General features: G+C 41.7%; 1 non-coding gene across 1 annotated transcript; it reads right to left on the reverse strand.

Annotated features, from left to right (window-relative positions):
* Positions 1-2,865: 2,865 nt before the first annotated feature.
* Positions 2,866-2,945, reverse strand: Trnat-cgu (transfer RNA threonine (anticodon CGU)). Its single transcript has one exon. It is a non-coding gene; the product is annotated as a tRNA-Thr (tRNA).
* Positions 2,946-27,526: the final 24,581 nt, after the last annotated feature.

Raw genomic sequence — 27,526 nt, forward strand, 5'->3', positions numbered from 1 at the left:
ACACACACACCCTAACCAGACCAGACTAGTCTCTCTTACAATGTTTATATGAAATTTATAAACACATTCTCAGTGGGATATTAGCAAATCTAGTCCATATGTACAATATATTAAAATAGCAATATTCCTTTATTATTCTAGGCCCTTTCCCAGGAATGCAAAGGTGATCAATATTTTAGAATCTGTCAATACTACATACACATTGTGTGTGTTTTGCTTGCTGGTATAATCCTGTTTGGTATAAGTATTTGTCGAATGACTAAACAAACATTCACTACAACACTCAATCTGAAAATAAATGAGAAGGAAAACTATCTCACTCAATTAGCAATTATAGCAAATATGTATGTGTGTGTGTTACCTGTGAGTAAGCAAAATATATATAAAATCTGCATGAGGGTTGGGGAGATAGCTCAGTCGGTAGAGTGCTTGCCTTGCATGCACCCTGGGTTCCATCCCCAGCAATGCAAAAAAAAAAAAAAAAAAAAGTATTTTGAGCAATTGCAGTATGTTGGAATAAATGTACATAGCCTTACAAGGTGAATTCTCTTTTTTTTTTTGGTACCGGGGATTGAACTCAGAGGCACTCGACCACTGAGCCACATTTCCAGCCCTATTCTGTATTTTATTTAGAGACAGGGTCTCACTGAGTTGCTTAGCACCTCTTTTTTGCTGAGGCTGGCTTTGAACTCGTAACCCTCTTGCTTCGGTCTCCGGAGCTGCTGGGATTACAGGCGTGCACCCCCGCACCTAGCTACAAAGTGAATTCTTTGGAAGACAAAACTCATTTAAGCCAGGAGCAGTGGTGCACACCTATAATCCCAGAGACTGGGAAGGCTGAGACAGGAGGATTGTGAGTTCAAGACAAGCTTTAGCAACTTCGCAAGTCCCTGTCTCAAAACAAAGAACAAATTAAAAAAGGGCTGGGGATTTAGCTCAGTAGTACAGTGCCCCTGGGTTCCATCCCCAGTACCAAAAAATAAATAAAAAATAAAAACTCACTTAGATGTAAACACTCTGTTTTAATGCTTTCTACACTGTAACTCTGTAGTCAGTCTCTACATGGTCTCCATCTCAAAATACCCAGAGTATTTCCTTCACTCAACAAAGGCTTTCCGAGCGCCTACAATGTGCTAAACTGCACCACAGACTCAAGCTCTTGTCCTCCTGCAGCTGATGTCATGGACTATAGGGTTGTGGTTGGTGGCTTATCTCACCTGTGGGCACCTCAGGAGTTTCTCATCCTCTGGAGAGGACGCTCAAGAACACCCCTGGGAGCTGAGGATATGGCTCAGTTGGTAGAGTGCTTGCCTCACATGCACAAGGCCCTGGGTTCAATCCCCAGCACTGAAAAAAAAAAAAAAAAAAAAACCACCCTTAAAGCCATGGAAGTTTCTGGGTGCTGCCTGCCACATGCCCAACTGTATAACAGGTAACATCTGTATTGATCTGGACTCCAACCTCTTCATCTACAAAAATAGTGTGACAGAAATGATTTTTATCTTTTTTTCCCCCAGTGCTGGGGGTTAAACCCAAGGTTGCCCTACCACTAAGTTACATCCCAAGTCCTTTTTATTTCTTACTTTGAGACAGGGTTTCGCCAAATTGCTTAGGGACTTGCTAAATTGCTGAGACTGGCCTTGAACCTGCAATCCTCCTGCCTCAGACTTCCAAGTTGCTGGAATTACGGATGTGTGCCACTGTACCTGAAATTTTTTACTTTTTATTTTGAGACGGGGTCTTGCTAAATTGCCCAGGCTGGCCTCAAACTTGAGATCATCCTGCCTCAGCCTCCCGAATTACTGGGATTACAGGAGTGCACCACTGTGCCTGGCTTGTTTTTTCTACAACCAGAAAGAAATCAGTTGTGGCCCAGAACACATACACGCACACACAACTGGAAGGCATGTTCACAAATGCCACAGTCACTTCCAATTTAGAAACATCTGTTTTTTTAGTGGAAAGCCATCTGGCAAGGAAGCAAAAACCCCGGTGACTACTGGTCTTCCAGGATCTTAGGCAAATGACCTCACCTCTTCAGGCTCTATAAAATCAGGCTCCTGGCCTAAATGTTCTCTGAAGTCACTCCGTTTCTGAAATTCTAGTTTGTTATCACTCATTTCCATTCAACCACCACACATTGATCACCCTATGCCAGGTATTTTCAGGAACTACAAAGGGGAACAACTCCTCAGAGACCTACCATGTAAGGATCCACCATTCCTCTGCAACTGAGTAGGAAGACAGAGGTGGAAATGAGCGTACGTGCGCTCTTCCAGAGTGCGAATGTGACATGCACGAAGATCCTTGCTAGCTGGCCATGACTTCTGCCTGTCTCCCAGCTGGGCCCCCGCCATTTTTGAAGCCCAGTAACTGTGTGGTGAACACAGTAGCTATTCAAACATTTTCACCCGGTTGCCAGCCCCTGTCCTGGAAGGATGGGGTTCGTTTCAAAGAAGGAGCCTGTGGCCACAGTAGTGGCCAGAGTCTGCTTAGGGTGAGCCCTGGCGATAAGAACAAAGCTGTGGGCTGGGGATTTAGCTCAGTTGGTAGAGTGCTTGCCTTGCAAACACGAGGCCCTGGGTTCAATCCTCAGTACCACAAAAAAAAAAAAAAAAAAAGCTGTGTGTTATTAAGACTAATGCAGAATACAAACTACAGCTCATTGCTGCCTTGATTATCTTACAAAGGCCTGAATGTGGTTGTTCAGCCCTCATTCCTCCACCTTGTGAGTCGTTTACTTTGGTCAGTTAGATTTTTTTTTTTTTTTTGCGGTACTGGGGATGGAACTCAGGGCCTTGTGCTTGCGAGGCAAGCACTCTACCAGCTGAGCTATCTCCCCAGCCCAATTTTTTTTTTTGGGGGGGGGGAGGGGCAGCGCTGGGGATTGAACCCAGGGCCTTGTGCTTACGAGGCAGGCGCTCTACCAACTGAGCTATCTCCCCAGCCCTTAGATTTTTTTTTTTTTTTTTTTTTTTTAAAGTCAACATCTTGCACAACATAATGGTATTCCTAGTAACCGAAAAAAACGTTGCCTCATGTAAGACTGACGACGGTCACATTCATTTGGTCACTTTCCCTCAGAAGATACTGTTTGGATTATCAACTCAAAAGCTCCCACTACCCAACAAGGCCAAATGCCAATACAGAAAAAACCTCCAAGCCGATCAAGTTTATTTCTAATGCCAAACACAACTTTGAAATACAGCTTTAGACAGCATGTGAACTGTTGGTGAATATTTGCTTCAACAGGATCAACCCTTTAAGGGCCAAAAGAGTAAACATGATCTTCCTTGTGAATAAAATGCAAGGGTTGTGCAGAGATGAGACATATTAAAGGTTTACCGTCAGCAGCACAGTCAGGAGTAGACTCTTTCCTTGCTCAAGTGTGAAAGCCCATCTATAAACAGCGTTCACAGATCCGTGGTGCCAGACAATTGCACCATTGAAAGACAAGACTGGTAAGTGCTCCCTATTTCCAGGGATTATTCTGTGCGTCTCAGAAGTAGGGTGCTTTGTCCTGCTTCCCCTTTATGTGAATAAATGTCTTTTTCTTCTCGGAGCCTCTTCTCCTGCTCTCAGTCTCCTGCCTTTATTGTTTAGCTGTTTCAGCAGCAGGGAAGCCAAGGTAGAAGAAGCTGGCCACAAAATAGGCCCATTGCCGTGCCTAGGAGGGTATATCCTCCATCTAGAATTTGCTCTTTGGCCACAGACCCATTACTCAGGGTGAACTCAGGATGATCTGGGGGATGTTTTTTTTTTCTGGGAAGCAATAAGTTCATCCAGAAAGTCATTGTAAAACACATGATCCAAAAATGTTTCCTGGGCTGGGGATATAGCTCAGTTGGTAGAGTGCTTGCCTTGCAAGCACAAGGCCCTGGGTTCAAATCCCCAGCACCACAAAAAAAAAAAAAAAAAAAAAAAAATGTTTCCCGAGACCAGTCATGTGCTAGTATGTGCCAGGCCTGGGGAAAGAGTGCTGCAGAAAAGCAAGGTCCCAACTCAAGGAGTCTGCTCTCCATGAGGCAAGACAGACAATAAAAATATATCCAGAAGCCGGAAGGGTAGCTCAGTGGTAGGACAAGAGTCCAACACGCACCAGGCCCAGGGTTCAATCTCTAACACTGCAAATAAGCAAAACAAAAGTGACTGCTAGTGAGACCTCACCATGTGAGGGGAGGCTGGTCCTGCCCATAATCGGAGCCCCTAATCAGTCTTCTAATCTCTCCATCCAATCTTCTCAAGACATGTTCTTTTTTCCCTCCCTGGGGATTGAGCCCAAGGCCTTTCAAGTGCTAGGCAAGTCACTGAGCTAGTCACCTCCTACCCGCAAAACATGTTCTCTCTAAAGAAACTAAACTGCTGAAATCTAAGCCATGTCACAGGCAAAGCCACACAAGATGAAAGAAAGAAAATCTAGATTTAGATTACAGGTAATCCCAGCAGCTAAGGAGCCTGAGGCAGGAGAATTGCAAGTTCAAAGTCAACCTCAGCCATTTAGCATGGCCCTAAGTAACTTAGCAAGACCCTGTCTCTAAATAAAAATAAAAAAGGGCCCCCTGGTTTCAATCCCTGGTACCAAAAAAAAAAAAAAAAAAAAAGGAGGGAAATATTTGTGAAGAAAAATAGATCTTCAATTATTTTCTGTGATCACCTATTAAATTATGCTTTATATATAGTCTCTTCTATGTAGGTGTGATTATCTTCATTTTATACAAGCATAATCTGAGCTCCAAAGCAATCAAATTGTTTTAGACCACACAGTTCTAGGAAACAGAGGATCAGGTTTTGAATCCCAGTTTCCTGGGCACCTAGACTGTGTGCCTTAACGCCAACCCAGCAGTTCCAGAGTGAGTCAGGGAGCAGACTTCCAGCTAAGTTTGTAACTGTGCAAGGGCTCCCTGTAGCTGGCCAGTGGTCTGCATGCCCTCGTCGTTACTTAATTCCTCAAACCTAAACCAGACATGGTGGCACACACCTGTAATCCCAGCAACTCAGGAGGCTAAGGCAAGAGGATCAAAAGTTGGAGGTCAGCCTCAGCAACTTGGTAAGATCCCATCTCAAAAATTAAAAAAAAAAAAAGAAAGAAAAGAAAAAAGGACTGGCATGTAGCTCAGTGGCAGAGCACCTCTGAGTTCAATCCCCAGCACCAAAAAAAAAAAAAAAAAAAAAAAATTGCCATGTCTCCATGATAAGTTTGATGAGGCCACAAACCTAGGAGGTGGAGCAAAGTGCCAACTCCAGCACAGCTCACATCTGAAGTGCCACAGTGGGCCCTCAGCGAGGGGACGGATGGGAGTTCAACTCTTAGAGACGCTGCCCCGTACGTTCACTGTGAGCCAGCACTTTCTCTAAGGAGGCTCTTTTGCTGTGTGTGTGTGTGTGTGTGTGTGTGTGTGTGTGGTTCCCACACCCAGAACAGCACAAAGAGGCTAATTCTCATGTCCTTTTATCCAAAGAGACTTCCAGTACATGGAATTTGGAACATGAGGGTCCAAATGGTGAGGGTCCAAATGGGCCTGGAATTCTTTGAAAGCAATTGTCTTCTGACGTCTTCCTCACGCCACCGTCTGCCCAGGGGCCTCCCGTTCAAGCTTGTACACCCAGGGCTCAGGGACCACGCCACCTCCCCCAGCAGACACGGTCAAAACCTGTCTCCCCTTAGTCTCTACCCTGTGAAATTAATGAATCCACTTCCCAGAAGACCCCACAGTTCACCTCCAACCCCTCCTACGTGGGGGCGAAACAGTTACTATAAGCGTCTCTTGATATTTCTATGACTAGAGTCCGCGGTGACAGCTTTGTCGTTTGTTTTTATTTTGCAGTGCTGGGGGTGGGACCCAGGACCCCACGCGTGCAGGCAGCGCTGTGCCGCTGAGCTCTGTCTGCAGCTCACTGTTTCCAGAATTACTAGAAATTTACACCGTGTTCTCAGACACTGCTGCAGATGGTGGCCGGGCACGGGAACAGCCAGTGGGTCAGAAGTGAAGCTCCAGGAAACACGCCCTTCCTTCTTTCCTCATCCAGGCGCTTTTTTTTTTTTTTTTTTTTTTTTTTTTTTTTTTGCCGTACTGGGGATCGAACTCAGGGCCTTGTGCTTGCAAGGCAAGCACTCTACCAGCTGAGCTATCTCTCCAGCCCTTGAGAAGCTTTTAATGAGGGCTGGTGGTATAACTCAGCGGGGCAGTGCTTGCTTCAAGTGAGAAGGGCCCTGGGTTTGATCCCCAATATTGCAAAAAAATAAACAAAATGAAATTTAAAACTTTTTTTTTTTTTTTTTTTTTTTTTTTTTAATCATGCTGGGGTTTGAATCCAGGGACTCACATGTGTGAGGCAACTGCTCCACTATTGAACTACATTCCCAGGCCTTTTTATTTTATTTTGAGACACGGTCTTGCTAAGTTGCCCAAGTTGGCCTCCAATTTGCGATCCTCCTGCCTCAGCCTCCCAAGTAGCTGAAATGACAGGTGTGTGTCACTATGCCTGGCTGAAAAAGAAAACCTCTAATGAGTTTCCTTTTTTCTGACAAATAAACTCAAACTTCTAGACCTGTCATTTGAGGTGCCCTCTGCCTACACTTCCAGCCCACACTCCAGGAGACCCTCTCCAGGGGCCCCCACCTTTATATACATAGGACCTGTCACTCTCTGGATTTGTCCTGGGCAAATGTGTGTTCTCCCAGGTGAGGGGACCTTGCCTAACTCTTCACTGACTAATCCTGTTTATCTTTTAAAACATTGTGACATTCAAGGCCATTGTAAGAAGTTCTTCCTTTGAAATTCTTTTTTTTTTTTCCTCCTGTGAATATTAGTATTTTTTAAAATATTTTATCAGTGCATTATACTTATACATAACAGTGGGAATCATTGTTACATATTCATTTAGCATTTTGTCTTTCTACTATTACTTGGCAGTTAGCATATTCTGCTATCTTTGCTTCACAGGTAAACTACAGAAGGAGGTCTGGGTCTTGGTCTTTTCTGTGACTTTCCTTCTAAACACACACACACACACACGCATGCACGCGCACACACACACACACACACGCATGCACGCACATAGGACCCCCACCACATAGCACAAGGCTGAGAACACTGAGAATTCTCCATACAGAAACATTTTTGGCCTGAATGAATGGCCTAAAGGACTGTTCCTTTCAACAATTATGGCCCAATAAATTATACTGGCCTTGCCTCCTGGAGGGAAAGGCCACACCAAGGCTCCCACAGATGGGGAAACAGCTCTGTCTGCCAAAACCCAGATGCAGGGCAGCCTTGGCCCTGTTTGGCTGTCTACCTGAATCTGGGTTTAACAACTTGGCCTGCAGTTTTACAGCCTGAATCACCAAGCTCAGCCCAACAGCATGAGTCTTTTGTCCACATGCTGGTGCCAGGTGTTGAGGGAACTGGCTATGGTGACTTACCCGCTGGAGGAGACCTGCAGGTGGGGGAGGGGCAGCTCTACCCCAGCTGTGAGGCCAGGGGACTTGTCTGTAAAAGAAATAATTATCTGAACCCTGAACAGAGAAAAGTCATAGCCAGGCGTCACGGGGGGAGCCTGTAGTCCCAGTAACTCAGGAGGTTGAGGAGGGAGCATCCTGTGAGCCCTGGAGTTTGGGGCCAGCCTGAGCAGCCTCGCAAGACCCTGTTTCTTCAAAAAGAAAAGAAAAAGAAAAAAATGATGAAAGGTTTTGTGGCATGAGGACCCTGGCTGGATGCTGGGTTGGGGAGTGAGGTGGGAGTAGGGCCTAGAATGGCCTTTGAGGTCATAACTGGATTGGACAGAGTTGAGAGAGAAAGCTAGACGCAGTCAGATGCCATTTCCATAGCTGTAATCATTGTGTGATTCTAGGAAGAATGCAAGAATTCACCAAATTTCAGACTTTGGAGCTGGGGCTACATATTTTAAGAGCCAAAGAAATGCAGTATCCAAACAAGTGATATAAGGGTTGAAGAGTCTGTTAGTAGAAGTTAGAAGGGTCTCTGGCTCTGGGAACTTTCGTTCCTTTTTTGGGTTATGATGTCTTTGGTACAGTAACCATAAATATAGTTCATGGCTGGGGGCAGTGATGCAGGCCTCAGGAGGTTGAGGCAGAAGGATCACGAGTTCAAAGCCAGCCTCAGCAAAAGCAAGGCCCTAAGTAACTCAGTGAGACCCTGTCCCTAAATAAAAAATACAAAATAGGGCTGGAGATGTGACTCAGTGATAGAGTGCCTCTGAGTTCAATCCCCAGAACAAAACAAAACAAAACAAAACAAAACAAAACAAAAAATATATATATATAGTTCATGGCCATGGTGTGCTTGTTATAGTTTAATAACCAATTAAAAAAAAAAAAAACCTGACTTATAACATATATGTCATATGCTATATGTGAAATACACCATATTTCAATGGTTTAAATACACCTACTGTGTTTTCAAACTACGCAGAATGTACAGTTGGTGTTGACTAACAGGCACATGTGAGCCTGTTCGAGCTGGTTCTGTACACTCTGGGGTTTGTTGTTGTTCTAGATGGGGTTTTGCTATGTTGCCCAGGCTGGTCTTGAACTGATGGATCATATGATCCTCCCACTTCAGCTTCCTGAGTAACTGAAACTTCACCCAACTGGTTCTGTACCCTCTGATTCCCTGTAGCCTGTTTTTTTGTTTGTTTGTTTGTTTGTTTTTGTGGTGCTGGGGATTTGAACCCAGGGCCTTATGCTTGCGAGGCAAGCACTCTACCAACTGAGCTATATCCCCAGCCCCCCTGTAGCCTGTTGAGGTCACCAGCAAGAATTCCATCAGCAACCCACTTCTCTGGTAGGTCAATGAGGCAAAATCAAAATTTATATGAGAACCTGGGCATGGTGGTGCACACCTGTGATCCTGGCTCTCAGGAGACTGAGGCTGGAGGATGACAAGTTTAGGCCAGCCTCAGCAACTTACTGAAAACCTGTCCCAGAATCAAATCAAAAGGCTGGAGATATAGCTTTAGTGGTAAGTGCCTACCTAGCATGCACAAGACTCTGGGTTCAAGCCCCAGTATCAGAAAAGAAAGAAAGAGAAAGAAAGAAAAAGAAAGAAAGAAAGAAAGAAAGAAAGAAAGAAAGAAAGAAAGAAAGAAAGGAAAGAAAAGAAAAGAAAGAGATAACTTCAAATATGGGGAGAAAAAATACAATAATTCCCAAGATGGTTAAGATGGGTAAGTATCTTTTTTTCTTTCATTCTTTGTTTTTGCCATTGTTATTGTTTTGCTGTTTTTTTCAGTATTGGAGTTGAACCCAGAGTCCTACCCATGCTGGGAAAGGTGTTCTATCACACCCCAGACCTAAATATCTCTTACTTAAACCTGGTGCAATTTAGAATTAATCATGAAAATATTTAAAAGAAGAAAACTCAGAACATTAATGTCCTTGTGTTAAGATATTTCTACATACATACTTGGTATTTCAGGTACTTACAGTGCTTCAAAGAATCTGGCCTGTTAGTTTAACAGCTCAGCTTATAATTTCCATTTCAAATGAGCTGTCAAGCTCTTCCTCCACCTCTGCTCTTTCTCTTTCCCACCCTATCAGACTGAAAGTCATTAGGTGGGACTTGTGGTTTGGAAGTATCTGCCAAAGGCCCATGTGCTGGGTCGTTATTGGGAGACAGTGAACCTTTAAAAGGTAGGGCCTAGTGGAAGAAAGTTAGGTCACTGGGTTTATGACCTTGAAGAGGAAGTGAGACCCTGGCCCCTTCCTGTCTCTCTCTTTGCTTCCAGGTTACCATGTGGTAAACAAGCCTCCTCTGCCACATGCTCCAACTATGATATACTGTGATGCTAAAGGCCAACAGCAACAGGGCCATGCAACCAAACTGAAACCTCTGAAACAGTGAGCCAAAATAAACCTTTCTTCTTTTTAAGCTTATTTATCTCAGGTGTTTGTCACAGCAACAGAAAGCTAACACTGAGGCAAAGCAAAGTAGAAACGGTTGCTTCTCATTAATTGCAAATTCCATATTTGTAAATTCTTCTACTTGCTAAAATTCATTTGTAACCCCCAAAATCAATGCTCATAGCTTGGCTTTTGAGGTTATTCAGCAGCAAGAGCATTGTAGTAAAAGACTCAAGTCAACCAACCCTACTGAAGGCAACGTTTTTTCTTCTATGAAAAACGTTTTCTCATTCTATGAAAGATGTTCTTGTTTCAATATTTAATTTTTTTAGTTGCATATGGACACATACCTTTATTTTATTTATTTATTTTTATGTGGTGCTGAGGATGGAACCCTGTGCCTCACACGTGCCAGGCAAGCTCTCTACCACTGAGCCACACCCCGAGCCCCTGAAGAGATGTTCTTTTCACAGTCTGTTTAACACCATGTGTTTCATATTTTTGTCTTCTTCCTTGGTGATTCTGGTGTTCAGAACGGTAGCACTTGAAGTGCTTTCTACTGTTCCTTGGTGCAAAATGCTGTGATGTGCCACACGTGGTAGCACATGCCTATAATCCCAGTGGCTCAGGAGGCTGAAGCAGGAGAATTGCAAGTTCAAAGTCAGCCTCAGCAACTTAGTAAGGTGCTAAGCAACTTAGCAAGATTGTGTCTCTAAAGAAAATACAAAAAAGGGCTGGGATGTGACTCGGTGTGCCCCTGAGTTCAATCCCTGGTACCAAAAAAAAAGAGAGAGAGACTGTGCTGTGCCTTATGGAGACGACAATACATGTGTTAGATGACTTTGGTCAGGCATTAGCTGGTGAGCTGTCAAATCATGGATCAACAATGTCTATTATCAAGGTGTCTTTAAACAAATATGCATAAAATAAGGCTATGTTTTAATCAATCGACACCAACATTGTGACTCTGACACCATCATTGTGACTCTTAGAAACCTAACCCCGTATGTCCCTTAGGGGCAATGATTCAGTATTCCCTCCTTCAGTGAGTGTAATTCAAATAATGAGAATAAACTCTGCATAAAGAGAGAGAGGTGCTTCCATGTCTCAGAGCAGAGTGTTAGATCTCAAGCAGGGTAAGGAGAGGATCCAAGAGTAGGTGGCTCAGTAGGGAGTCAAAGTTCAGTCAGGGAGTGGAGAGTGGCAAACCAGGAGGGAGATTAATTACCCACATAGATATTGATGAGATGACTAACCATAATAAGAGCAAGAGGGGCCAGGCCTCATGGCTCACGTCTACAATCCCAGAAACTCAGGGAGATGAAGCAGGAGTCTCATAAGTCCAAGGCCATCCACAGTAACTTAATAAGATCCTGTCTCGAACTAAAAATAAATTTAAAAATAAATAAAGTATTGGGGATGTAGCTCAATGATATAGTACCCCTGGATTCAATCCCCAGTATTTCCCCCCCAAAATTACATATCACAATGGGGGAGGGGTTGGGGTTGTAATTCTGGTAGAACACTTGCCTAGCTTGAAAAAGGCCTTGGGTTTGATCCCCAGAATTGCATACAAAAATTAATGAAAACCAGATTTCTCTCTGTATTTGTTCACTGAGGAAATCCAGGAATAGCATATCAGGATATTCTGCAAAAAATTGACCCAACAGCAATGAGAACCCCTAAAACCCAGGTCTTGACATTCAAATATTATTTTCCATGACTCCTTGGAGAAATGAATGCTTCCAGGGCTAGAGCAGAGAAAGTACAACACAAACCTGAAATACCTTACTGTTCTAAAAAGCAAAGGGGTACTCAGAAAAATTATGGAGACATGTTAATACAGCTTGATTGGAGAGAATATGAATTCAAAATAAAGAATGATGGTAAGGGATTATAACCCATTGAATAAAATAGGAAGCACACAGGCATAAAATGATAACAAATAAGTCCTGGCACGATGGTGCACGCTTGTAATCCCAGCAGCTCAGGAGACTGAGGCAGGAGGATGGAGAGTTCGAAGCCAGCCTCAGCAAAAGGGAGGCACTAAGCAACTCAGTGAGAGACCCCGTCTCTAAATAAAATAAGAAATAGGGCTGAGGATGTGGCTCAGTGGTCAAGTGCCCCTGAGTTCAATCCCTAGTACCCACCCCACAAAAAAGATAATAAATAAATTAATAAATTGACAGTGTTATTAAAGTATCATTAGAACTTATGCAAAATCAAAATTTAATTAACATAGCTTCAAAATACATCTCCACAAAGTATTAATTAGTTATAAAGAGAATAGAAAGTTAAACTTACAATGGAGGGCTGGAGTTGTGGCTCAGTGGTAGAGCGCTTGCCTAGCATGTGTGAGGCACTGGGTTCAATTCTCAGCACCACATATAAATAAATAAATGAATAAAGGTCCATTGACAAGTAGAAAATATATATTTTTTTAAAGCAACTGTTGAAAAAAAAACACGGTGGAGAAGACTGGCAGGTACCATTTTAATCAAGTGATCTAAGTGAACATCATTAATAATGAGAAAAACTGAATTCAGGCACCCATCAATATGGATATGGATGCAATAAGTATAAAGCCCAAGGAGTCAGGCGCGGTGGCGAATGCCTGCACGCCTGTAATCCCAGCAACTCAGGAGGCTGAGGCAGGAGGATCATGAGTTCCAGGCCAATCTCAGCAACTTAGTGAGATAGTGACTCAAAATAAAAAAGGCTAGGGATGTACCTCAGTGGAAGAGCACTTGCCTAACATGCCCGAAGCCCTGGGTTCAATCTCTAGCACCACAAATAAATAAATAAATAAATAAGATTGGGGTTGTAGCTGAGTAGTGGAGCACCCCTGGTTTCAATTCCCAGTACCCCCACCCCCACCACCCACACGAAAAGGAAGGAGGAGGAGGAGGAGGAGGGGAAAACAGCATAGGGGCTGGGGTGTAGCTCAGAGATAAAGCTCAAGCTTAGCATATGCAAGGCCTGAGTTTGATCCCCATCACTGCAGAGAGAGAGAGAGAGAGAGAGAGAGAGAGAGAGAGAGAGAGAGAAAGAGAAACACTGCATTGCTTCTGAAGTATTTCTGCTGAGATGCATAACCTCAATCTAATCATGAGGATCAGACATACCCAAACACCAAGGGATATTCTGCAAAATAATTGACCAGTAACCTTCAAAAATATCAAGACCATGAGGCTGAGGAACCATTTCAGACTGAAAAAGAATAAAGGGACATGACTCCTGATTGCAGTATGTGGTTCTGAACTGGATCTGTCTGCTGTAATGGACACTGTTAGGACTGGCTGAGTATTTAATGGGAACAACATATTAGTGTTATCAACTGCTTTCAATGGCCATGCTCCACTTACGTAGGAGAATGTCCTTGTTTTTAGGGAAACACTCACTAAAATATTCAGAGGTGGTGGAGCATTAGGTTGGCAACGTACTCTCAAACAGGTAAAGAGTTCTTTGTACCATACTCTCAACATTTCTGTAAGTTTGTGTTTGTTTCAAAAAACCTGTGGTAAGTAATTGACATAGATTTGTGGTTTTTAAGTGAAAACCTTACTAACGTTTTTATACAGTAGTGAAACATTTAAGAGAAATTAGGTTCACCAAGTCTATATGTTTAATTTATTAGATTTATAAATTTTACTTAGGTACTTTGGAGGGTCTGTCAGACAACTGAAGTACTTTAAAAGGAAATAGATTATATTACATTTATAAATGTACTCTTAAATGGTTGAAGATATTTAACTGAATGTGTAAATGGGACTAAATTTTATTTTAAAACTTTAAAGTAATTGCTGAAATTATCTAGACTTATAAATAGGTTAGGGTTTTTAACTGAACTTAAAAGTCTACTGAATAGCTGGGGCATAGGGGTGCATGTCTATAATCCTAGGGATTTGGAGGCTGAGGCAGGAGGATCACACATGTTCAAGGTCAGCCTCAGCAACTTAGTAAAGCCCTAAGCAACTTAGCAAGACCCTATCTGAAAATAAATAATAAAAAGGACAAGGGGTCTGGGGATATATCTCAGTTAGTAGAGTACTTGCCTTGCAAGCACAAGGCCATGAGTTCAATCCCCAGCACCACAAAAAAAAAAAAAAAAAAAAAAAAAAAAAAAGGACCAGGGATGTGACTCAGTGTTTAAGCTCCACTGGGTTCAATACCTGGTACCAAAAAAAAAAAAAAAAAAAAAATGTCTACTAAATATTAACTTTTTTTGCAGTGCTACAGATTTTGAACCCAGGGCCTTGTGCTTGCAAGGCAGGCACTCTACCAACTGAGCTATATCCCCAGCCCTGAATACTAACTTTTAAAAACCAGAATAAGTACAGATTTTTTTTTTTTCTGGACAATAGAGAATAACAATTGACTAGCATTGTCCCAGGACTAACTCTGCACTGAGAAAGAAAAAGAAATATAAAACAGAATCTCATATTTGCTAAAGAGATCTTCTGGTACCAGAAGATGAATACACGGGAGAAAATAACAAATAAATTATTATGATCTGGGCATGGTGGCACACGCCTGTAATCCCAATGGCTTGGGAGGCTGAGGCAGCAGGATTTTGAGTTCAAACCAGCCTCAGCCACAGCCACAGCGAGGCACTAAGCAACTCAGTGAGACCCTGTCTCTAACTATAATACAAAATAGGACTGGGGATGTGACTCAGTGGTCGAGTGCCCCTGAGTTCAATCCCTGGTACCAAAAAGAAAGAAAAAATTTTATGACAAATGTCCAACACTGAGATCACACGTTATATTTTGTGTATAGCACTAGAAGCAGTGCTGAGTAAGAGAAAACAAAAAGTAAATAAAATTTTTAAAAAGAGGAAAATAAATGAAAGTAGTAGTAATATTTGGTTTTAATAGGATGGGATTGTGTATGTTACATAAACAAAGCTTGAATTCTCAGAGACTTAGCACATAAAAGGTTGTGTCATTTTCATTCAAAGTTAAGTGCAGATCAAGACGGATACTTGTCATGGGGTGACTCAGAGATCCAGGCACCTTCCATCATTTACCTCCATTGTCTCTGACCATTGCTTCCAGGATTACTGCAACAGGGGGGAAAGAGGGCAAAGAAATTATACCTGAGCTTAAAAGCCGCAACCTGTACGTTCCACTCATGGCTCATTGACAAAACATAGTCCCATTGTGTCACAAACGGCAAGGGAAGGCCTCCTGCCTGACCAGGGAAGAGAAGACACCCAAATCTGTTCTCTATTCCAATCACATATTTGGAAAGACAAGAGTAATTAAAAACATAGGTTTGGATGGCTACAGTGACCACGCCTATAATCCCTCAACTCCGGAGACTGAGGCAGGAGGATTGTAAATTCAAGGCCAGCCTCAGCACTTTAGGGAGACCCTCAACCACTTAGCAAGACCCTGTCTTAAAAAAAATAAAGTGTCTGGAGCTGTAGCTCAGTGGTACATACGCTCTACCACTGATGTGCTTGCCTAACAAGCTTCCTCAGCACCACATGTGAGTAAATAAAACAAAGGTTCTTTAACAACTAAAATAAATAAATAAATAGAATAAAGTCCTGGGAATGTAGAGGTACAGCGGCCTTGAGTTCAATCCCTAGTACCAAAAATTAAACAAATTAATTAATAATGATAATAATACTAACAACAAGGACAACTACCTCAAATGGTTGTTGAAAGAATTAAAAAGAAAGGATAGATCTTACCACAAGGTAAAGACTTGGAAAATAGTGGTTATTATTGTTGTTATTATTATGTCTACCAGGCCATCTATGACCTTAACTTATTACTTTAAAAGATGATCAGAGGTATCAAGATGATCTTGATCAGAGGTATCTAAACAGTGGCAGACGGGAAATTTGTCCAGGATCTGGTGGGAAAGATTCAAGTTTCAGAGAGTGGTCAGGTTCAACCATTAGGAACCTTTTGCCAAGATTCTGCTGTGTTCTGAGTGCTCTAGAAGATGAAATAAGTTGGTATGGAATGGAACGTGAGCCCTAAAAGAAAGGAAGAGTTGGCCATGGTCATTATCAGAGTTTGCCAGCAGAGTGACTCTTGATCCAGTAGCCCAAAAGGAAAATATGGAACCAGAGATCCTAACTGAAGAAGTCCTCTTTCCCAATGTCCCATTGGTAGCGCCTCTTCCTTCCTTCCTTTCTTTCTATAATGTGGTACCAGGGAATGAACCCAGGGCCTCACTCACACTAGGCAAGCACTTTCCCATTGAGCTTCGTCCCAGTCCTGGTAGCTTCTTCATTGAGAGTCCACTTGCTGGAGAACAGGGGATGTGACTGGGTGGTAGAGTGCTTCCATAGTCCTGGGTTCCATCCTCTGCACCAGGGCAGGGGCAGGGGTGTCCCATATGCTGTCATTTCAACAAATAGTGCTGGGATAACTGGATAGCCATGTGCAAAGAATGGAGCTGGATCCTCAGTTCACACGCACCATGTGCAAAAATTAACTCAAAATGAATCAAAGAACTAAATGTGAATGCCAAAACTTTAAAACTTAGAAAAAAACAATTATAGACCTTCACGACCTTACATTTGGCAATTGTTTCTTAGATGTAACATCAAAAGCATAAGCATCAAAAGGAAAATTGTCAAGTGAGAATTCAAAATTAAAAACCTTTGTCCTTGGGGCTGGGGAGATAGTTCAGTCGGTAGAGTGCTTGCCTTGCAAGCACAAGGCCCTGAGTTAGATCCCCAGCACCCAAAAAAAAACAAAACAAACAAACAAACAAAACCTTTAGGCAAGCACTCTACTGAGCTATCTCCCCAGCCCTTAAGGGGGATTCTTAAAAAGTGAAAAGACAACTCAAAATGAGAGGAAAGGTTTGTAAACTAAATATCTGATAAGGGTGTAGTTTCCAGAATATATAAAGAACTCTTAAACTTAACAACAACAAAAAAATGCCACAATTTAAAAATAGGGAAGCTAGGCATAGTAGCACACACCTCCAGTTTAGGAGGCTGAGGCAGGAGGATGGCGAGTTCAAAGCCAACCTCAGCAACTTAGCAAGGACCCAAGAAACTTAGTAAGACCCTGTCTCAAATTAAGAAACAAAGAGGGCTGGAGTTGTAGCTCAGTGGCAGAGCACTTGCCTAGCACGTGTGAGGTACTGGGTGTGATCCTCAACACCACATAAAAATAAATAAATAAACTAATTAATTAATTAAAAAAGCAAAGATACTATGTCCGTCTACAACTAAAAAAATTTTAAAAAGAAAGAAACAAATAGTGCTGGAAATGTAGCTCAGTGGTAAAGTGCCCTTGGGTTAAATATCTACTACTAAAAAAATAAATAAAAACAGGCTAAGATCCAGGTACAATAGTGCATACTTGTAGTACCAGCTACTCAGGAGGCTGAGGTAAGATCACAACTCTGATGCTAACCTGTATAACTTACCAAAACCCTATCTTAAAATAAAAAGAGTTGGGAATGTAGATCAGGGCCTGAGGACCTGGGTTCAATCCCCAGTACCTTTAAAAGAGAAAAAGAGCAGGTGCAATGTTTTGTACCTATAATCCCAGCTACTTAGGAGGCTGAGACAGGAGGTGGTAAGTTAAAGGCCAGCCTGGGAAAGAACCTATCTCAAAAAAATAAAATAAAGACAGGCAAAGGGCCAGGCACAGTGGCACACACCTATAAACCCAGCAGCTCGGGAGGCTGAGGCAGGAAGATGGCAATTTCAAGGCCTGCTTCAGCAACTTAACCAGGTCCTATCTCAAAATAAAATAAAGAGGGGGATGTGGCTCACTGGTAGAGGGCCTCTGGGTTCAATACCCAGTACCAAAAAAAAAAAAAAAGGAAGAGGATCTGAATAGATATTTCTTTTTTTTTTTTTTTTTTTTTGGCGGTACTGGCGATCGAACTCAGGGCCTTGTGCTTGCAAGCAAGCACTCTAACAGCTGAGCTATCTCCCCAACCTGAATAGATATTTCTCTAAAGAAGATATACAAAGAGTTAATAGGCACGTGAGAATATGCTCAACATCATGAATCATTAGGGAAATCCTGACCAAAACCACCATGAGGTTCCATTACATAACCCTTAAGATGACCTTAATCAAAAAGCTGGACAAGGGCTGGGGTAGAGAGCTTGCCTAGCATGCATGAGGTCCTGGGTTCCATCCCAGTGCTAAAAATAAATAAATAAATAAAATTAAAAAGTTGGACAATAAAGAAGTGTTGATGAGAATGTGGAGAAATTTTGGAACCTTCATACAGCTGGTGGTTATGTAAAACTGTCCAGCCATTTTCGGAAAACAGTTTGGCAGTTCCTCCAAAAGTTAAACATATTGTTACCATAAATGACCCAGCAATTATCTTCTTAGGTGTGTATACCCAAGAGAAATGAAAGCATATGTCCACACAAAAACCTATATACAAAAGTCCATAGCAACATTATTCATAATAGCCAAAAGGTGGAAGCAATCCAGTGCCCATCAACTGATGAATGAATAAACAAAATATATATACCCATAAAATGGAATATTATTTAGACATATAAAGGAACAAGGTACTGACGAAAGCAACAATATGGATGAACCTTGAAAAATTAGGATAAATTAGGGATGGGGGGTGGGGAAGGAAAGATAGTAGACTGAGACAGACAGTATTACCCTATGTATATGTATTATTACATGAATGGTGTGAATCTATATTGTGTACAACCATAGAAATGAAAGGTTATACCCAAATGTGTACAATAAAAAAAAGAATAAAAATAAACAAAAGTTAAAATGAGAAAAAAAATTAGGGTAAATTAAAGAAGTCAGTTACAAAATATCATGATTCCATTTATAGGTAATGTTCTAATTGAACAAGTCTATAGAAACAAAGTAGGACTGAAGGCTTGGTAGGATATGGGAAGTGACGGCTATGGTCATTTCTTTCTTTTCTAAATTAATTTCCTTTTTTGTGGTACTAATAGTGTTTTATCCCCCAGTCCCTTTTTTATTTTTCGAGACAGGGTCTTGCCAAGTTGTTGAAGTTGGTCTTGAACTTAAATCCTCCTGCCTCAGCCTCCCAAGTTGCTGGGATTATAGGCATCAGCCATCATGCCCAGTGGCTAGTTCCTTTTGGCAGTGATGAAAACATTGTAAAATTATTTTTGGTTTCATTTGCACAACCATGGACATACTATCAATGAATTATACTCTTTATCATGGTGAATTTTATGGTGTGCAAATTATATTTCAAATCCGTTATACTAATAAAAATTGTAAAACACATACTTGATAAAAAGACTTACATCCTAAAATACATAAAGAACTCTTAATTTGACAATAAAAACAAACAACTTAGGGCTGGGAGATAGCTCAGTTTGTAGAGTGCTTGCCTCATAAGCATAAGGCCCTGGGTTCAATCCCCAGCACTGAAAAAAAAAAAAAAAACACTCATTGTAAAATGGGCAAAATATGCATTCCTACTAGGGCTGGGGTTGTGGCTCAGTGGTGGAGTGCTTGCCTGGCATGGGTGAGGCCCTGGGTTTGATTCTCAACACGGCATATAAATAAATGAATAAGATAAAGGTCCATCCCCAACTAAATATATATATATATATATATATATATATATATATATATTTTTTTTTTTTTAATTTTTAAAAAGATGCATTTCTTCAGTGCTTGCCTGAAACGTTTTGAAATAGTTTGAGGAGACCTAAATAGACACTTCTATCAAAGAAGTTATAGAAATAGCAAATAAGTATATGAAAAGATTCCCAATATCATATATCATTAAGGAATTGCAAATTAAAACAACTTCGCACCTATCAGAATGGCTAAACCCAAAAGAATTGACAATACCAAGTGCTAGCAAGGACATGGAGCAATAAGAACTCTCACACATTGCCAGTAAAAATGTAAAATGGTACAGCCACTTTGAAAGACAGGTTGGCAGATTCTTACAAAGCTAAACATAGTCTCTTACCATACGATCCAGCATTGTGCTCCTGGGTATTTACCCAAATGAATCCAACACTTATGTCCACACATGAGTGTTTATTGCAACTCTTTTCAAAATTGCTAAAAACTGGAAGCAATCAAGATGTATTTCAAAGGTGAATGGGTAAACAAACTGTGATAATCCATACAATGGAATACTATTCAGCTATAAAAAGAAATGAGCTGTCAAGCCACAAAAAGACATGGAGGAACTTTAAATGCATATTGCTTAGTATGAGAAGTCAGTCAAAGGCAGTATTGACCAATGGTTCCAAGTATATAACGTTATGAAAAAAATTACAGACGCTAAAAAGATCAGTGGTTGCAGGAGCTCAGGAGAGAAAGGAAGAGATGAATATGCAGAACACAGAGGAATTTTAGGGCAGCTTAACTGTTCTGCATGATACTATAATGCTAGATACATAACATTATGTGTTTATCAAAACCTATAGAGGGTTGGGGCTGTAGCTCAGTGGCAGAGCACTTGCCTAGCATGTGTGAGGCATTGGGTTCGATCCTTAGCACCACATAAAAAAAATAAATAAAATAAAGGCATTCTGTCCATCTACAATTACAAAAAATTAAAAAAATAAAAAAAAAAAATATAGAAACTGGCCAGGCACAGTGGTGCACACCTGAAATCCCAGCTGTTTTGAGACAGGAGGGTCACACGTCCAAAGCCAACCTCTGCAGCTTAGTGAGGCCCTGTCTCTAAATAAAATATAAAAAAGGGCTGGGGATGTGGCTCAGTGGTAATGTGCCCCTGGGTTCAATTCCTGGTACCAAATAAACAAACAAACAAACCCTATAGAACTATTATTATTATTGGTGAACTAACATTGGTAAACAATTATTATTTACCAATGTTTGTTCACCAATTTTAACAAATGCACCATGCTAATGCAAGTGAGGAAACCGGGGGTGGAGGGGGCACATGCTCGCTCACCATACTATCTCCTTGATTTAGTGCAAACCTTAAACTATTCCAAAATATTAATCTGTTGATTAAAAAACAAAGGAAAAGGGAAAGGACATGACAGAAGGCAGTTTAAAAAACACCTAAGATGCAGCTCAGTAGTGTTTACCTAGCAAACACAAGGCCCTTGGTTCAATCCCAAGCTCTGAAAGAAGAAAAAACAAAAAAGAAAGGAAAAAGGAACTTAAAAAATACATAAGACAATAACACAAATTGCAAATCAGGCAGAAAGATTATGAGCAAATGTTACACTCTTTAAATAAATAATTTTAAAAAGTGCTTGCCAACTGTGATGTGTCCTCGCCTGCCAAGGACAGACTGTCATGACACTGTCTCCTTGGTTCTACTCCAACATTCAGAACAAGACCTGTGCTCCCGTCAGTGCCACCTCGGCAGGCACCGCACGTTCTCATGACATCCATTGGACACCTCTGCTTTCACTGTGAGGAAGTGTCCTCTGCTTCCATTCCTAACTGTAAGACATATTCCTTTTTGGTGTGTGTCCACGTAGAATATGAGCAGTTGGAGATGCAGCAGCCGTCGTGGGCAAATTCTTTGGTAGAATCAACTCCATTTCCATGTGAGGGAGTGGGGTATCCCTGACTGGCAGGAGTAAACCAGAAAATACTGTTCACCTAGATCACACAGAGAAGGCGCAAGAAGTACACACAGCACAGGTGAACTACGAGTGTAAGTAGCACTTCTCTGTCCCACTCTTTTGAAATCACTCTGGAGAACCCATTCAAATCACCTGGCTCCAACTGTGGTCAGGGCAGCTTATGAAAAGGGAAGGACGTTGAGCAAAGCCCTAAGGGTGGGGGACATCTTGGCCAGGCAGGAGGAGCTGCGTTTCAGTCGGAGGGAATGGGGTCTGGTCTATCTTAGGATCTGCAAGGACTGCCTAGCGTCTGTCCTCTGCTGCTGCTGGATGGCCCCCCTAGTTTCCATTTCTCTGTCCTGGGGTTGGAGAGGTGGGCCTGTGACCAGTAGGGGCCCTTCTAACTTGACACTCCGGTGACAGGTTGACACAGGAATGAGAAAGATAAAAGATTAGAGGTTGAGTGACACCAGTGAAAACACACTTCTGATTTATCAAAGTGAGTGACCATGGAGACAAAGGAGCCCAGGAGGCCATCAGGTCAGGAGGGAACAGAACTGAGCAGCTGATCTAGTGCACATGGCCTCATAGAAGAGGCAACTTGAGTTCAAGCAAACATGACAATAAGCATCATCCTTTATACAAAACTAACTTATTGACGCATTCGGTAGGGACCACTTGGCTGGAGGTGTGGCCTGGTAATAGAGCAGCATTTGCACACCACACAGGGTCCTGGGTTCCACCACCAGTATAGAAAAAAAAAAAAAAAAAAAACCCAGGAATTTCACACAGGTTAGGTTTGTGTAAAATATGTGATAACGATGTGCATATATTTTCAACCATTATGTAAAGAGAAATTTATTGCTTTGGGGCATTTCATTTATAAAGTTCATGGAAATGGATGTCAGCTATTTTTTTTTTAATAAAAACTCATGCATACTTGAAATGCCAAAGGTGCTAAATAGGACCTCACTCTAAGGGAGTGCTAGTCAGGACCAGTTATATTACAAACAACCCCAACCACAGTGGTTTATGACAACAAAGGTTTATTTCTCACTCTGTGTATCAGGAGTTGGCTGGGACCACTGTGGCATGTCTCTTCATCCTGGGACCCAGGCTGGGGAAGCAGCTGTCGTCTCAAACACTGCCAGTCACTGAGGCAAAGGCAAAGAGACCTCACATGCGATGAAATGCTTCAGCCCAGCCACACACAGTGTAGTCATCCTTCAGGGTCTATGGGGAAGTGGTTGTGGGACTTCTGTGGATACCAAAATTCATGGATGCTCAAATCCCTTATATAAAATGACATAGTATTCATATATAACATATGCTTTTCATCCTATATAGTTTAAATCATTTCTAGTTTACTTACACCTAATTCAGTATAAGTGCCATGTAAATAGTTGTTAAACTATATTGTTTAGGGAATAATGACAAGAAAATTAGTTCATAAGTGTTCAGTACAAATGCAATTTCTTTTGTCATCAAATAATTCATTTTGGGTTGGTTGAATCCACAAACGTAGAACCTATGGATATGGAGGACACTGAACTTCCACTCAGGTCTCATTATGAATGACACAACTCCACCCAACCACAGGAGGACCCAAAGTGAGATTCTACCACACCCTGGGAAGGCAGAAAGTTGGAAGCATTAGGCGACAGTGCATATGTCTACCCTACACTGGCAGTGTCAACTGGTATTCAGACAATTGCCCAACGATTTCGTTAATCAGAGCTCAGCCAGCAGCACCCCCATGCGGTTGTGACTCTGTCCCTGAGAAGAAAGTTACTTTCTCATACAACATGGAAGAAACAGTTACCTATGTGTAGAGACAAATAATGAAACAGCATGGTTGTGGCCAGGCCTCGTGGTGCACACCTGTAATCCCAGCAACTCAGGAGGCTGAGGCAGGAGGTTTGTAAATTGGAGACCAGCCTCAGTAACTTAGTGAGAGCCTGTCTCGAAGTAAATAAATAAAAGGGTTGAAGGTATAACTCAGTGGTAGAACCCTCCAGCTTCAATCCCCAGTACCAGAAAGCAAAAACAATCAAATCACACATGTGTGTGATCCCGGGTTTAAACCCTAGCACTGAGAAACAACAACAATGAAAAAACCACAGTCACTAATTTTGAGATCTGAAGTTTGAAAATTCCCTCCAAACTCTGTGAGAATGTTGGAAGTTTCTCTGCAGGGCTCCAGGGAAACCGATGGTAGAGGAGCTCTCTGCGTCTCTCTCAGGTCTTCTGAAGCAGGTGGGAAGGGAGGCAGGCTCTTCTTGACACCTTTTGTTGGCATTTATCCTTTTGAGCATTTTGTTCCTCTGCAACAGCAGTTCAGTGACCACACAGGGATGGGTGTGAGTCATTCCCCCAAGTCCCCGCTTTTGTGTTCACTCAGGAATAAGTAAGTTCAGTGAGGAAGAGCTTGTTCCCCGCTGTCAACACGGGTGATCCCTGCCTCCCCCACTCACGGCCCTGAAGTCCCAGGTGTCCTGTGGCTGTGGTTTCCTGGTCTGGTGCCCTTCCTCATTCTCTTTCATCTGCCTAGAAAATCTGTTCCTGTTTTCAACTGTCCATCTCAAATGTCATCTCACCCACATTGCCTCTCCACCTCTCTTTAAATATCCTTAGTATTTTTACATTTCTGCTGGCTTGTCCCTCACTTGGTGACATGGGAGGCCTATATGGCCTGTGGTCTCTGCCTCTGGGCTTTGTGCACCTTGAATACAGGATCTGTGTTGTCCTTCCCCCTGGATCCCTCCAGGAGTGCTGAGTGTGTTATTTGTTGAATTCCACTAAGTTGCATCTATCTTTGCTTTCTCCTTCTCCCTCTCCCCCTCCCACTCCTCTGACCTCCTCCTCCTCTTCTTCCTCCTCCTTTTTATGTTTTTGTTTTTCTTTTTTGGGTACTGGGGATTGAACCCAGGGGTGCCTACCCCTGAGCCACATCTCCAGCCCTTTTTATTTTATTTTATTTATTTATTTATTTTGTGGTGCCAGGAATTGAACCCACTCTACGAACTGAGCTATATCCCCAGCCGCTATTTTTCATTTTGAGACAGGGTCTCAATAAATTGCTTAGGGTCTCACTAAATTACTAAGGCTGATCTTGAACTTGTGATCCTTCTGCCTCAGCCTCCCAAATTGCTGGGATTACAGCTGCATCTGGCTCTTGGCTTTCTTCTTGATTCCCCCATTGAAACTTTAGCTTCAATCTTCACTTTTCTGGAATTTACTCTGAAGAGCTGGGATTACAGGCATGCACCAATATATACAGCTGTGACCATTTTATTTGCTAGTCACTTGTCAGTTTGGGGCACTGACAAAGTTACCAGCAACTCAAGCTGGAGAGAGGACCTGAACCTCTCACAAGGGCCCAAAAGTTCTTCTAACCAAGTCATTCAGGAGGCAAGGACCAAAGCTCTGGGCACCTGGAAAGTGTGTAACCAGGAACCCCAGGCCTGCTGACACTGTGACCAACTGCTGCAAGCATGGCCAGGGAGCTGAGGACACACCACAGGCCTTGGTTCGCCCCAGCACAGCACAGGAAAACAGGCCATTAGCCCCTGTGGCCCGGCCCTGCTAGCCTCAGCATCACAGAGAAAGAAGTGCCTCGAAGTTTCAGTAGTGCTTATCCCAGAAGGAAGTTCGCCCTCCCAGTTTCTCCTCATAAAACAGCCTTCTACACCTAAGGCAAGTGGCCGGACGGAAAAGTGTCTGTACCCTCTCCAAAAACAGATCAAAATCCTTCTTCCATCTAAATAAAGTGATTTAACAAGTTTTCACTTAATTTAGAGAGAGGATTTGCATCCAATTCAACAACCTACCTGCCAAAAAGAAGCTTTATGGAAACTAAAGCAGAGTAATGAACCTCTCAGCAAACTTGTACATAATGGAAATTACAAATCAGCAGTAATGCTATAATTATGAAATATGTTTTATAAGAATGATTTCTCCTAGTATGTTTAGAGATATTTTGTGTTCCATAACATAAAACACTAATCCTAGGCTAATTTGCAACAAGTATATGGTATGGAATAATGGCATGTTACTTTCTCCTGGTGGGTCTAAGTATTCACCTGGGCCCTTATCCCAATTTTTCTGAGTAACTGGATTTGCAAATCATAAAAATCTAATGCCTTGTACTCCTGAGGAAGGTCATGGTGGCCTTACCTTGAGGTGGGCACCAAAGGGATGCAATGAAATACCACAGGCCAGCCCCTAAGCACAGCAGAGTAAGTACCTGGGCATCACTGATGGGCTGTATCTGGCCATCCTGAATTGTTTCCAGATAAATTCATAATAAGAAAAATCTAAGGAATTTCATTTTTTATAGGGCATAGTGTTCAATCATTAGGAAAAGAAAGGACAGAGAAAATCAGAAATTCCTGCTTGACAAGTAAATGGCAAACTGTAAATAGGAAAACCGTTGAATGAGAAGGGTTGTTTCTGAATTTAGGGTTCCAAAGACTACTTTATGGGATTCATCAAGGAATCTTTTTAAAATTTCTTTGGAATATTAATATGTTTATTTGAACGAATGTAGGCAAGTGTGATGGTTCTTCTATTTATGATATTGATGTAAAATTTCCCCTTTTGCTGTACATAGTGGCACACACCTGTAATCCCAGCTACTCAAGAGGCTGAGGCAGGAGGATCCCAAGATTGAGGCCAGCCTCAGCAACTTAGTGAGACTCTGTCTCAAAGTACAATAAAATAAAACACAAAGGGCTGGGGCTGGGGTTGTAGCTCAGTGGGAGAGCACTTGCCTGGCATGTGTGATGCACTGGGTTTGATTCTCAGCACCACGTATGAATAAGTAAAATAAAGGTCCATTGACAACTAAAAAAAATATTTATTTAAAAAAAAAAGAAAAAAGGACCGGGGATGTAGCTCAGTGGTAAAGTGCCTCTGCGTTCAATCCCTAGTACTGCAAAAAAAAAATTATTTTCAGTACATGTAAGTTAAACAGCAAGTTATCTTAAATATAATTTTTTTGAACTTTAAAATTGAATTTTATTTTTGATTGTGTATAACATGAATGTATTCAAACATACATGCATATATTTTGATATACATATAGTAAAATTATTACTATGGTTAAAAAAAATGACATATCTCTCTTTCCACAGTTACCTTGCATGTGTTGGAGGGATATGATCTATTCAGCTTTACTCACACTGACACACTGTTTCACAGCTGTGTACGAGAGTCCCAATCACTCCACATCCTCACCAGCACTTAGTGGTTTTATTTTTATTATTTCTTTCAGTACTGAGGATTGAACCCATGTGTGCTCTGCCACTGAGCTACATCCCCAGGCCTTTTTATTCTTTTTTTTTTTTTAATTTTGAGACAGGGCCTCTTCTTGCTAAGTTGTTGAGGTTGGTCTCAAACTTCCAAATTGCTGGGCTTACTGATGTGTGCCACCATGCCCAGCATGACAAATCCATGCTATCCATTTTATTCATCCCCCAGCCAGAGGTAATTACTATCCTAACTTTGGTGTTCACCATCCTCTGATGATTTTATACTTTAATTGCATATTATGCATATATAAGCAAGACATTATTTTATATCTTAGAACTTTATATAGCTATCATGCCATAAGTATCTTTCTGCAACATGATTTTATTGGCTAACATGATTTTGTTCCTTCTTGGTGGTTGGCAGATAGATCAGTAAACAAAGGTGAAAAAGATCCCTGCCCTCCTGGGGACTTATAGCTGGAGAAGACAGAAAGTAACAATAAATATATGTGAGTTACATTTTATGTTTGAAAGGAGCTCACACTAGAAAGAAAACACAGCAGGGCAGATTTAGAAAACTTCAAGGGCAGGAGCATTTACAGTTGTAAATTTTACATGTTCCAGGGGTGACTTGTAGTGAGTTGGGGCATACTAGTCAAAAGTAAGTTTCTCCTTTTTTTCTTTGGGTGTTTGGGATCAAACCAAGGGCCTTCTGTTTACGAGGCAAGCACTCTACCAACTGAGCTATCTCCCCAACCCTGAGAGTAAGGTTCTTATAGGTCACTTCAAAGATTTTGCTTTCACCGAAATGAATTGGAGAGTTCCCAAGGGAGACGTGATCAGAATAGCATTTTGAAATGCTGATATATGTTACTCTAGTTTATTATTTTAA

This window comes from Sciurus carolinensis, chromosome 5, assembly GCF_902686445.1.
Source record: "Sciurus carolinensis chromosome 5, mSciCar1.2, whole genome shotgun sequence".
In the NCBI taxonomy this organism is placed as follows: domain Eukaryota; kingdom Metazoa; phylum Chordata; class Mammalia; order Rodentia; family Sciuridae; genus Sciurus; species Sciurus carolinensis.